The sequence below is a fragment of the Parus major genome, chromosome 2 (genome assembly GCF_001522545.3).
Source record: "Parus major isolate Abel chromosome 2, Parus_major1.1, whole genome shotgun sequence".
In the NCBI taxonomy this organism is placed as follows: domain Eukaryota; kingdom Metazoa; phylum Chordata; class Aves; order Passeriformes; family Paridae; genus Parus; species Parus major.
This window is the reverse complement of record NC_031769.1, coordinates 1,858,914-1,872,700: the sequence shown is the minus strand read 5'-3', so window position 1 is coordinate 1,872,700 and position 13,787 is coordinate 1,858,914.

The window sequence follows — 13,787 nt, the reverse complement described above, 5'->3', positions numbered from 1 at the left end:
AAAAAAAAAAAAAAAAGAGGAAGGGGCGGCAGTGGAGGGGGGGAAATCATTATTAATATTATTATAAAGATGTAGCTGCTCGATTCGTGGTCCGTGGCCGGATTTGCTGCTCCTCTGGAACATATTGGTTCAAGCTGGCTGGGGCTGGGAGCAAGTGTCACCCAGAGCTGACAGGCGTCCCCCTTCCCCTGGCTCATTTGAAAGGGGGCTGGAGAGGCGAAAAGAGGGGATGGAGGCACTGCATGAGCGAGGAGATATTTTCTCCCTGGAATAACAACAACGATCCTCTTTTCCACGGTTTTATTTATTATTTTTTTTGGTAGTTGTAGCTGCTTGCTGCCCGTTTTATTTATTTTTTTTTTTCCCCGAGTTTTGTCTCTGTTTTTATTTGTTTTTTTATTTTTTTTTTAAGGATTCAGCGAGCTGGAGGAGATTTTATTTATTTCTTTGGCTCGCTTTTATTTTATCTGTGAATCAGGAAAATTCTGTGGCTCGCAGGGAACAAAGAGAGGTACAATTTTTAATGACTTTGTTGGGGGAAGCCTTGCAACCCCGCATTAGCTCAAATCAAAATGCGCTTTCATCCTCATTAAGAGCCGCATTTATATTTTCCCTTAGTAGGGAATATTTCTATTTACACACACAGGGCTTTACATGCATATATATAAAGATATGTTTGTGTGGAGCTAGATGGAGAGATATATTCATTCTAGTGAAATTATACTAGAAATGCAGTTCATTCGGGGATATTTAAATCACTGGGAATTTGGCAGGGGTCGGGCCCTGATTATTTTCTTTCGGGTTGGATGACAAGCGATTGCAAATGTGAGCTCTGGCAAGTGCTCCGAGATGTAATCGCTGCGCGGAGCCGAGCTCGGGCTGATCCCAGCGGCTTCCAGAGGGGGAACGGATGCTCGGCTCGGCTCTCCCAGCAAATCCCCGCGGTGTTGATGCTGCAATTATAGCGAGGGTATTAAATCCGACCCCCCCGCCGCCCCCCCGGAGCAGCCGAAGGGGCTGGAGGAGGGAGTTTTATTGCATAAGGTGGGATGAGGGAAAAGGAGGAGGGGTGGTGGTGTGTGAAAAATCATCTTAAGGACTTTCCCTGTGTATTAAGAGAAAATCCCATCCAATTATAGCATTACTGGGAAGAACCAAACGCTGCGACTTTCAAAGGAGGGGATTTCTCTGTCTTTTCAAGTGGAATTGCTCACGCTGCAGACTGGAACACACACACCACACGCACACACAGCCTGGGCGTGGGGGTCCCCCAAAGGCCGGCGAGGATGGGGCAGGACACGCATCCCTTCCAGGGGTCGAGCTAATCCCCCCCCCACCTCCTTTTGTTCCTGGGGAGAGCTTTAAACATCTCCCAAAGCCTCTGCCCCTCCCTCCAGGAAGCAGCAGGCAACTTTACCTGAAGGTACAAATTCAGCCACTCTCCCTTTTCCCCTCTTTGCTCTGCAGCTGCCGCTCGGGGAGGATGGAGATAATCCACTTTGTCAGGGGCACACACACACACACACACACACACAGCCCCGGGATGGGGTGGCTTCCCCTCGCTCTGACGCCAGCAGCTTTTAATGACGCCCATCAGAAGGTTCTGGGGTGTTGTAATGGTTATTCCCGGCCCCAGGAGTGCTCCTGGCCATGGGTTATCTGTTAGCAGCGGTACCCCTGGAGCTCCGGGGTCCGGGTTTTGCAGGCCATTAAAATGGGTAAAAAAGCTGCCAAGGGCCGTAGGGATGCAGGACAGCCCCAGGGAGGTGGCACTGCTGGCGCTTGGCTGCCCAAATCTGCCCAAATCTGCAGGGTTTTCTCCCGAGGATGGGTTCAGGGCCAGGCTGATCCATTTTTTCCCAGATATTTGTGTGTTGTTGTGATGGGCAGGACGTGGCCCTCAGTGCAGTGACAGCAGCGAGGCTTTGGCTTCTTCTCTCCTGGATTTTCTCATCAATATCCGGGGAGTTTTGAGGGAATTTTCGAGGGGAGAAGCTGCCCAGAGAAGCTGTGATTGCTCCTGGAACCCTCCAAGGCCAGGCTGGGCTTGGAGCAACCTGGGATAGTGGAATGGGATTGTCTTGAAGGTCCCTTCCAACCTGAACAATTCCAGGATTCTGTAACTCCACAATAACCCTGCTGCAAGGAGAGCAGGAGCTGGACAAGCTCAGCACAGGGAAAAGGGGATGGCAGGACATGGACTCGCTGTCACAGGGCTGGAATGTCCTGTGAGGGCATTGCCGGGTCTGTCCTGCTCACTCACCCTGCTGGCCCCGCTGGCATCTTCGGGAGCCACTTGGGTGTGTCAAGAGAGCTGGATTTAGGAACATGAGCGATTCCCAGAGCAGGCAGCCAGCACAGGGAGCAGCTGCCCTCAGAAAGGCACATCCAGGATGCTCCCATCCCAGAGAAGCTCCCATCCCAGAGAAGCTCCCATCCCAGAGAAGCCTGTGGAAAGAGATGAGGGAGCTTTGGAGGGATCCAGACTGGCCACAGATCTCAAATACCCCGTGAGCCACTTCCCCTGCTCTCCTTCCCCCCAGTCCCTTCCATGGGAGAGGTCGGTGATGGCTGCAGGACGGGAAGATCACCCTCATGGAGAGCCAGGGAGGGCTCCTTGTGGGGAAGAAGGTTTTGTTTCATTTTAGTGGAGGACACCAGTGTGATTCACCCCCTCCCTCCTTCCTATCTGAATTCCCACAGAGTGCAAACACTGACAATTTTTCTGCTTCTGCAAATTTCATCTGGAATTGGCTCTGGCTGGGCTGTGGTTAATCCTCCCCACTCACAATTTACTCACTCCCTGCCCCACTCATCGTCCTCTGCTCTCCAGGGATGCTGTGGCCACCCTGGCAGTGGCAGAAGCCACAGCCTGGTTTTCCTGCTGTGCCCAAAGCCCAGAGTGGCTCCCCAGGAGCACTGGGAGCACCAGGAAATCCCCAGCAGGCAGCTCTGCAACCCTCCCTAAAGCCAGCCCAGCTGTGGAACCCCCAGAGCACATGGGAGACCCAGATATCAAAAAATAACGAAACCCATATATCAAAAAATAACCAAACTTCTATCTTATTTTACATGGAATTATCCAAATGCTGGGATTCTGGGTTTCTGGCTGCTGGGGGGGAGGAGAGCAGGGTTTGCCACGGGCCTGTTGGCTTGTGCCATTTTTAATCTTTCACTTTTAATGCCCCTCAAGACCGAGACACCACCTCAGCCTTGTTGTCCCCACACCCAGGAGCGACAATTTGGTCAAAGCCCACCTCGTGGGTGTGGGGAACGAGGAGGGAGAAGGGTGACATATGGCTCGTGATGTGACCCAGTGGCAGAACTGGTGACAAGGTGGATTGTGCTGCCAAATTCACGTCCCCTCATGGAGACAGGCCCAGCTGGTCTGGCTGTAGCTGCTGCCCAGAAGTTGATCCCACTCTGGAGAGGAGTTTTTCACAAAAATGATTCCACCTTTCCTCCTCTCCCTGTCCAGCCCTCCTCGGCTGGGGTCAGGGCAGACCTGAGGGACTCATCCCAGGCTGTGGAGGTGGGGTGAGCTCCTCCTGGAGCTGCTTTCCCGTGCTTGGGATCTGCTCTGGCCTCATCTCCACGGCCTGAGATGCCCACAGGCCATTGCCCCTGTCCTGGGCCCTGAAGAGGCACTGATAGCACTGAGCAAATCAGGGGTAAATTTGGGTGCGTTTCTCAGCTCTTCAGGCTTCAAAGAGATGTCCTCAGCTGGGAGGGGACAGCAGACATGAAAGGGAACTGCAAACATTTGACATTGCCCGAAACACCCCTGGCCCTGGCTGTGATGTGCCCAGGTTATTCCGCGTGTAATCGGAATTTTGGCTGCTCCTGGATTCTCATTTTAAAAATTGCTGTGTAATTGTATTATCTTCTGGTCTCAGGGCTCCTAAGGGAAATGGAGGGTGGCTGAAAGTTAAAATGCAGTGATTTTACCCCAGGAGGGCAGGAGGGATTGGATCCATCAGCAGGATGCAGGCAGAGCACCCAAGGAGCCACAGTGGGATGCCCCAGACCTTCGGCAGAGCAGATCTGCCATGGGTGGGGATCCTTTCCTTTGGAATTTGAGATACAGACTTTTATATTTCTGCTACCCAGCCTCGGGTGACAAAAATATTATTGTTAGGAGGGTTCCCTCACATGTTTTGTGTTCCCCCAGTTTTCCCACAGGCACCAGCGCTGACTCTTCCTTGCATTTCCAGGCTCTGATAAACGCCCTGGCCACCAAGGAGGTGCTTTAGGAGGGCAGGTTTAGGTGACAAGGACAGGATTTGAATGGGTGGCGGTGGCTCTGCTCCTGCCTTTGCCACCGCTCTGGGATGTGGCTTTGTCCCAGCTGGGTTCCTCTCCCTGGGATGGTCACTTTGGGACAGGACACCTCTCCTGACAGGGTTTCACTGACAGCGAGACTCCAGGAGGAACTTGGGGCTCTCTGCCACCTCCTCCTGTCCTTCCCTCCATCTCCTGTCCCCTGGGATGAGGCAGAGCCACCTGCCCTGCCCGTCTCCTGCAGGAGAGGTGGGGCTCTCAGCGGTGTAGCTCTGGCCCACCTAGCGGTACAGCAGGAGAACAAAACCTGGAGAGGGAAAAGGGCGGGAGGGAGAGGAGGATGAACCTGGAGAGGGAAAAGGGTGGTGGGAGAGGAGAATGAACCTGGAGAGGGAAAAGGGTGGTGGGAGAGGAAAATTAACCTGGAGAGGGAAAAGGGTGGTGGGAGAAGAAAATGAACCTGGAGAGGGAAAAGGGTGCATGGGAGAGGAGAGCAAACCTGGAGAGGGAAAAGGGTGGATGGGAAAGGAGAACAAAACCTGGAGAAAGAAAAGGTGGATGGGAAAGGAGAACAAAACCTGGAGAAAGAAAAGGTGGATGGGAAAGGAGAACAAAACCTGGAGAAGGAAAAGGTGGATGGGAAAGGAGAATGAACCTGGAGAGGGAAAAGGGTGGATGAGAAAGGAGAATGAACCTGGAGAAGGAAAAGGGAGAATGAGAAAGGAGAATGAACCTGGAGAAGGAAAAATGTGGATGAGAAAGGCTCACAGAGCACAGGGATCAGCAACACCACAGCCCTGCTTTCCTTTCCCCACGCCAGAGGAGCCGGCAGGGACCAAAGCCGGGGATGTGTCCGTGTCCCTGGTGGGGACACAGGGTTCTCAGGGGCAGAAGGATCACCCTGGAAGGGGAGAGGATGGATGGTGGGAGCTGCCTCTTCTCCAGCCTTCTCTGTGCACGGCCAGCACTCTGGGCTGGTGTCACCAGGCAGCTCTCTCCTGTCCCCTGCCCACCAGCAGAGGGGACAGCATCACCTTGCCCTGACCCTCTGTCCTCGGGCAGGGCAGGAAAACCTCTCCTGCTGGCCACTGGAGACAGCAGGGCCTTCACCCAAGTGTCCCCTGACAAGGGACAGCAGAAGGGAACCTGATGTGGGTGTCCAGTTCTGTCAGACCGCAGGAGAGTTGAAGAGGCCGGGATGTCGGTGCCACATCTTTGTCCAGATAAAATCTTCCTGTCCTTGTCCCCACCTCCCAAACCCGCTGAGCTGGTCCCTGGCACCCACCACCAGTGTCCAAGGCCAGGCTGGACAGGGCTTGGAGCAACCTGGTCTGGTGGGAGATGTCCCTGCCCACGGCAGGGGGTGGGACAAGGTGGTTTTTAAGGTTCCTTCCATTCCTTCTGTGATTCTGTGGCTCTGTGATCTTCTCCAGAACTTCCCACAACCTCTTGGGGTCGTGGCAAGTGGAATCAGAGCTTGGCTGATGGTGAGGGAGACTTCTCCAGGTGGTCTCCACCAGCAGAGTCACGTTGTGGAGATCATCCTCTGGAAAATGAGGGCTCTGGAGGATAATTTGGGATCTTCCTTAGGGGATGAGGTTTGGGGAAAACCGATTCATTTTGAAGGCAAATCTGGGTCCACAAGGAGCAGTCCTGCTTGTCTGACACATGAGAACCCCAGAATCATGGAGAAAATAACCCAAAATATGAACTGAGGACCCTGATCAGAGGCAGTTTGCCCCTAAGGAAATCCAAATAAACGTTGGCACGAGCTGAGCCCCGCGTGTGCAGTGTGGGGCTGCTCGTGTGGAACTTCTCCAGAATTCAGATTAAAAACCCGTTAATTAGCAATGGAAGCTGATTAGGGCCCCAAACCTGCTGTGAAGTGTAGAAATAAACATTCAGAGGAGGCTGGGTGCCACCAACTGAGGAAATGAAATCTTTCCAAGAGAAGAAAAATATCATGATAATGATAATAATGATAATAATAACAGTAATAATGATAATAATGATGATAATGATGATAATAATGATAACAATAATAACAATAATAACAACAATAACAACAAAACAACAACATTAATATTAATATTATTAATATTACTATGAATATAATAATATTAATAACATTAATAATATAACGACTACTATTGATATTAATATTAATATAATATATCATTATAATATATAATATAAAATAAATATTAACATTAACATTAACATTAACATTAACACTAATATTAATATTAATATTAACATTAACACTAATATTAATATTAATATTAACAGCAATATTAATAGCAACATTAGTATTAATATTAATATAAAGTATTAACATTAATATAATTAATAATTATATAATATTAATATATCAATATCAATATTAACATTAACAGCAACAATAATATTATTAACATTAATATTAATATTTATAATAATATTTATCATATTATTATTAATAATATTAATAGTACTAACAATAACACTAATACTAATACTAATACTAATACTACTAATGCTAATACTAATACTAATACTAATACTACTAATACTAATACTAATACTAATAATACTAATAATAATTGCCTGCTTGCCTTGAGAGAAGTATTTCAGGGTCAGGTATTTTGGCTCCTGAGGGTAAATCCTGCACCCCTTTCTGGACACAGCCCTATTGCCCACCTCAGCCCCTGAAGGCATGGCAGCTTGTTAAAGCTGCACCTCCAAAAGGCTTCAATTCCTTGGAAATGAAGAGATTTTGGTGAGTGGAATAAAACATCCTTTGGGGGTCCTTGTTTTCTGCCCCTCTTTCATTAACTACTTCATTAATTGCCTTCACCTAAATGCCTAAAATGAAGAAAGCTGAAGTCCAGCATTAATTGGAATTAGATGACTTTTAATGTCGCTTCCAACCAAAAATATTCTATGGTTTTATGAAGATTTCCTCCAAATTCACACTTAGAGAAAGGACTGGCTTTAAAATTGCAGTTTCTTTACTCTGCTCCATCTGATTTCTCTTTATTTATTTTGAGGGTGGAGATACATGTTGGATTAAGGGAAGAGAAAAGAGAGGAAAGCCAAGTGTTTGTGAGACAGCAAGAACAATAAGATGAACAGTTATTTATTAAATCATGGATGCACTGATGTTGAAATTTTCTAATCCTTTTCTAACACCCAATTCAAATCACTCCTTTTCAAAGGGCTGGCCACACTCCTGCTGCAGGTGCAAACAAAGGAAAAAACAAATTTAAAATTTAAACCAGAATTTGATCCCTTTGTGAACTCGCTCCTAACCCCCCTCTTTGAAACTCAAGTGATAGCATCGCTCGAGATGAATGTTGGGATTCAGCCTCGTGTTTGCAAATCAATATGCATTTTAAACAGGGATTACTCTGGGCTGCTGACAAGCACTGGACTGAAAAACTGCCCAGACTGGAGTGCCTTCTCTTCAGCCACAGAGCAAGTTAATTAAGACACATTAAAATCACTAATAAGAACTTAGGGCACAATTTGAGAGCGTAGGAGAATCTACAGTTACTGCCTGATATTGCAGTAGTGCCTTGGTCAAGGTCCCCAAACCTTTCAAATGTGTTTTAAAATGGAATCACATCCTTTTTATATATTATTATTATTTTTTAATTTTAAATTCTTTTTTGCACTAGGTTTGTTTTCAAACAGTTTAATGGGAAATATCACAATGGCAAAGTCCTGGAGGTGTGGTGCAGCCACAGGGTGGGAAAGGGGAGATTGGAGGGGGCCAGAGCTCTGCCACGAGGAGGGAAATGGTGAGATAACAAATAGTGAATAGTGAAATAAATGGTGAGATAAGAAATACTGAAATAAATAATGAATAATGGAGTATATCCCCAAAATTCAAGGGCTGGCTGGGGATTGCCTGGTGCTTTGCTGAAGGAGAATTCCATGCCAGGAGAAAAAGAGTTCTTGCAAAGTTAGTGGAAGAAGAGATCTGCCTGCACCCAGGGGAGGGAAAGACCAGAGAGATTTGGCTGAGGCAGTTAAAAAAACCCACAAAACCCCACCAAGGTGCTAAAACCTCAGTCAAGTGAGGTGTTGACAAGGGATCCCAGTTGATAAATAAACAGAAAGGAGCTCTCCCTTGCAAAGCCTGAATGACAAAGAGCGAGAACCAGGAGCTGCAGAGTGTCCCTCACCATTTTCATCACAAAAGCTGATGGTGGGGGGCAGGTTTTAACACGGCAACAAGTCTGACTTTCTCTCCCTTTCTCCCTCCTTCTTTTCTTTTTTACTTTTTTTTTTTTTTTTTCCCTTTTCCCCCCTCCTTCCCCTCCCTCTTATAAACAGAAAGGACAAGAGGTCATATCCCCAGGGTTTAAAGAGCCACTTCTCCCCCTTCCAGGGAGGGTGGATGTTCTTTCAGCCTGTTTACAAATTAGTCAAAGTTATGATGTCTTAATGCAGTTGCCGGGTGGCCACCTGTCCCCAGCTCCCTTCTGCTGCCTTGACTTCGTGTGCAGGAGTGACACCTGCAGATGGTTTCTGGCCCAGCATCCAAACCCATGGATTAAAAAGGGACAAAATGCCACGAATCGGGTTCTGTGCTCCGCTGTAAGGAGTGGAGGAGGTCAGTGCCGGGATCTGCGACGTCCAAGGGATGACCTGGGAAAGGCTGGAGCTCCCAGAAAGGGATATGGATGGATTTGATGCTGTTGGCTCCTACGGGGGGATGAAATTAAGCTGAAAGAAGGTTTAGATTCGATATTAGGGAGGATTTTTTTGGCTGGGAGGGTGGGGAGGCCCTGGCACAGGGTGCCCCTGGATCCCTGGAAGTGTCCAAGGACAGGATGAACGGGGCTTGGAGAGCCTGGGATAGTGGGAGGTGTCCCTGCACATGGCAGGGGGTTGGAATCAGATCATCTTTAAGGTCTCTTCCAACCCAAACCATCCTATGATCCTCTGATTCCAATGAGGGAATTTTGCCATGGAATTTTGAGCTTTTGGAAGCAAAAGCTGGGGCTGCATCTCTCTGGTTTGCTCTCAACCCCGTTTTTACAGGACCAAAATCAAGCCCACATCCTCCCATCCTTCCCACTGTTTTAAGAAGCTGTTTCCAAGCCCTGGGCATGAAGCAACGTGGATTTAGCAGCAAGTAATTCAGTGGGAAACGGTGCTGATGTTGCTCAGTGCAGCTTCCCCCTTCCTCTGTGGGCTCTCTGATAAGGGCTGAGCTCCCTTTTCTCCCGGGGGAAAGCAGGAAAATGCAGTAATAAGGTTGCTGGGTTTTTTTTGGTTTGTTTTTTGTTTTTTTTTTACTCTCCCCTACCTGTGCCCTTATTTTCATACAACTTAATCTCCCCAAAACTTTTATCTTCCTGCCAGCATGGGCTGGGATGGGCCGAGGGGTTCAGAACACGGAGGGGAGGAAACGAGCGGATGGAGACGCTCAACATAATCAGCTAAACCAAGTTTCCCAAGGAAACCAGACTTCAAATGCTTCACAAGTCTTGCAGGAGCTGCTTCCAAATCCCAGTCATGAGCCAGAACCCCCAGTGCCAGGCACTGCACGAACATATTCCTGCACACAATCCTTTCCCCAGGCCAGTGCTCGGGAGTTTAAAACAAGGAGTTTAAGGCACGTCGAGGTTGGCAAGCGCCTGCTTTTCAATATGAATGTGGAGCAACTCCCTTAATGTGGGTTGGAGTTGGCTGCAGCCTGCAAAGGAGCAGAGCTGGGCTCTGCTGGAGTTGGTTTTTTTCATGGGAATGGCAAGGAAATCACAGGGCTTGATGAACTTTGCCTCTGAACAGCCCTACTTGGCTTTGATCCTGCCCAGAAATCCTGTTGGCTCCGTGGAGTAAGGAGGGAGTCAAATCTGCAGGGCTTGGCCCCATTGGCAGCTGTGAATTATTTTTAATTTTCTTTTTTTTTAAAGATTATACTCTTTCTCTGCAAGAAGAAAAAGTTCCTGGGTCTTCACAGGGTCCCCCATGTGTCATCACCCTGCTGGTGTCACACCAGGGATGAGCTGGTCCAGAGTCTGGAAAATGCCTTTATTTACCAGAGCAAGTGCTAAATCCTGGAGCTGCAGTGGGACCCACTAAAAAGGTTATTTCTCCTTCTAGGCACTGGTCAAGATCCTGCAGAACTTCCCAGGAATCAGGAGGAGAAAGGAACTTTGTGAGCACGGCCCCGTGGCAGGAAGGGACTGCGCAGTGTTGGGGACATTTGGGTGAGTTCAGAAGTCCTGGCTCTCCTGGGAGGATTTGGCCCATCTTTTCCCAATCCTGCTTTTCCCAGAAAAAGGGATTTCCGTGCTCCCATCCCTGAGTTTGGTGGTGACACTGCCTGAACTGGAATTGGAGCTTCAGCTGGTGGGAAAGTCCTGCAGCTGGTTCATGGATGGAATTCATCTCCCTGAGATGTTTCCCCATCCTCTCCTCATCCTGTCCTCACCTTTCCTCCTCAGTGCTGCAGCTGCACAAGCCTGACCCTGAAAATTTGGAAGACATCGAGGAATTGGCACCTCAGACATCAGGAATCAGCTCTTCCTGCCTCTGCCTCCTTCTCCCAGAACTCGTGAGCTTTGAAGGAATCAAACACACCTGGAGTCACGAGCTGCTTTCCAGTTTCTAAACTTTTAAAACCAGGTGGTTTCTGAAATGTTCTGCCCACCGTGGAGCTTGGTGTACATTTGTACAAAACTCCAGAAGCTGTTGTGTTGTGAATAAGCCCCAAAATACCATCAAATACTGAGGTACTTTAACATAACTGGGAGATATCTGAGGAAGCAGTGCATAAAAATGAGAGACTGACAGGTGATTTCAGGTGGGGTTGGCAAGTTTGGTGATAAACAACCCAAATTTTCTGAAATATTTTTATTTTTGGAAGAAATTACCAATTTTAAAGACTCCTTGGAGCTCTTCCGAAGAGCTGGAGGATGAGGCCATTGGGACAAGTCCAGTGTGACCAGTTAAGGGAAGGTCTGGGGGAGCTGCTGCTGCTGGGAGAGGACAAGAAGCCACCTCGTCCACGTTTTTGTCACATGTCCCCACCCAGGGGTTGCCTGGCACGTTCCAGAACCACGGGAATTGGAGAAAACCTCTGAGATCACCAAGTCCAAACCTTAACCCAGCACTGCCATGTTCACCACAAACCCCCAGTGCTGCTTCCTGCAGTTTTGGACATGGAAAACCCTGGAATTCCCAGGGATGGGGAATTTTTAGGATGAGTGGAGGCAATGAACCCTCGGGAGCTTTGCACCCTCAACCACCACAGCACAAAAACCTTGACCTCAGGTTTTTGGGGTTTGCCTGACAACCCTCCTCAGGGCTCTTGTCCATCATGGGACTCCTTCCACCATCCCAGGTCGCTCCAAGCCCCGTCCAGCCTGGCCTTGGGCACTTCCAGGGATCCAGGGACAGCCACAGCTGCTCTGGGCACCCTGTGCCAGGGCCTCCCCACCCTCAGAGTGCAGAATTTCTCCCCAATATCCCATCTAAATCTACCCTCTTCCATGCTGAAGCCATTCCCCTTGTCCTGTCACTCCAGACCCTTGGAAATATTCATTTTCCATCTTTCCTGTCACCTCCCTTTAGGTCCTGGAAGGCCACAGTTAGCTTTTCTTCTCCAGGCTGAGCAATCGCAATTTTCTCAGCCTTAACACCAATGACATCCCTAAAAAGATACAAAACAATGTCTCCCTGGGGGCATGGAAACATCCAACAAAGTGCAAAAAAAACCCCTTTTCAAGCATTTCCAAGGTTTCTGTGTCAGCCTGGATACACAAGTGGCTTCTCACCTCCTTCAGACTGAAGTGTTACCGTGGCCCACGAACATGGGATGGATTTCCCAGAATTCAGGGTGGTCATGGCTCATGGAGAAACCAGCAGCTGTCCAGAATAAAAATAAAACAGCAAAACCAGCAAGAAACCCCCAAATTCTGCTGAGAAAAATGGAAAGATGAAGTGGTGATGGGAAGAGCAGGAAAAAGCAAAGGTGGGCAAGAGGGAAAATGCCAATTTTAAAGAGGAGGAAGAAGGAATTTGTTAAAGTTAAATTTGGTTAAAAAATAGGTGATGGATGTGGGATCAAAGTGGTAAAAAACCCAGTGATGGTTTAGGCTAACTGGGGTTTAATTATCACCGTGCAAATGAGAGTGGCTGATGTCACCAAGCACAGGTAGCAGGTGATGCTGCCTTTGAAGAACCCAGACTGGAGGGCACCACACAGGGCTTCTGCTCCAAAAAAAGCCATGTCCTTGATGGACAGCTCCCTGTGCAGGGATGTCCCCCAAAAATAGAGAAATGGAGTCAGAATTTATCTAGGAGGAGAAAGGGAATAGTGCTGGGGGTACCTCGTGAGACTGGCTAAATGTGAAACTGTTCAGCTCCACTCACCCTCTGTCAAAACAGAAAAGGAAGAAAAAGAGAGACAGAAAAGAGGAGCAGGTTAAAAATATCAGGGGTTCATTGCTGAGAGGTGGTGAGTAAGAGCTGCAGACAAAATGATCAGCAGAGAAATCAGTCAAGAAGCTGTAATTTATTCTGACTCATGATCCAGCCCAATGGAATTGAAAGCAATGAAATTAAAACCGGTCAAAGCAGCCACTTCTCTACAGATGGCTGATGATTAAACCGAGCAACTCACTGCCACAAGACAGTTCTAATAATAAAAGAATGTTGGGAAGGTAGAATTAGAAAGAAATTATAAATATGACTTTATAGCCAGAAAGGCTAAGGAAGAAATACAAATGATAGCACGGTTTGAATAATTCAAAGAAACTGGGCTGGTATGCCAGAACACATTCTTTCCTGCAATAAAACCAAGCTGAGACCCCTCATCCCAGCCTTATAAGGAAAGGTCTGAAGGACCCAGAGATAACTAAAAATACGCAAAAATAGCGATTTCTATAGGTTGCACACAAATGTTACTGTATTAGTATACTTAGAAAGATTGGTCAGTGAAAAAATAGAATATTCATAGGTATAGATTATATAAGTAATTGTAAAAGAGAGTTCGCTCTCTTGGTCTCTCTTAGTCTCTCTTGGTAACTCTTGGTAACTCTTGGTCTCTCTTAACTCTTGGTCTCTCTTAACTCTTGGTCTCTCTTGGTCTCTCCTGGTCTCTCTTAACTCTTAGTTCTTTTGTTTTCTCTTGTCTCTCTTACTACGTTCTCTTGCTGCTCTTTCCCGCTCTTCTTTATCTCTTTTTCCCGGCTCTCTCACTTCTGTTATGTTCTGTAACTCTCTTTCGTAGCAATCTTAAGTCTTAAACTCATGTATTCATATCTTACCCTCTTTTGTATTGTTCTCCCCGAGCCCGCTTTGAGCTCTATCTGTTGGCTCATAGCAGGCTCTCTCTCTCTCTCTCTACCCCACGCCCTGAAATAAACTTCTAACACCTAATGTTGGAGTCTGAGATACAGAGTGTGTGCCCTTGTTTTTAATATTTGGTTCTAGAATTCAAAGATACACTGAATTTCATATAATATGAAATTCATGGGCACGTTTTCATGGTGATACATGAGAAC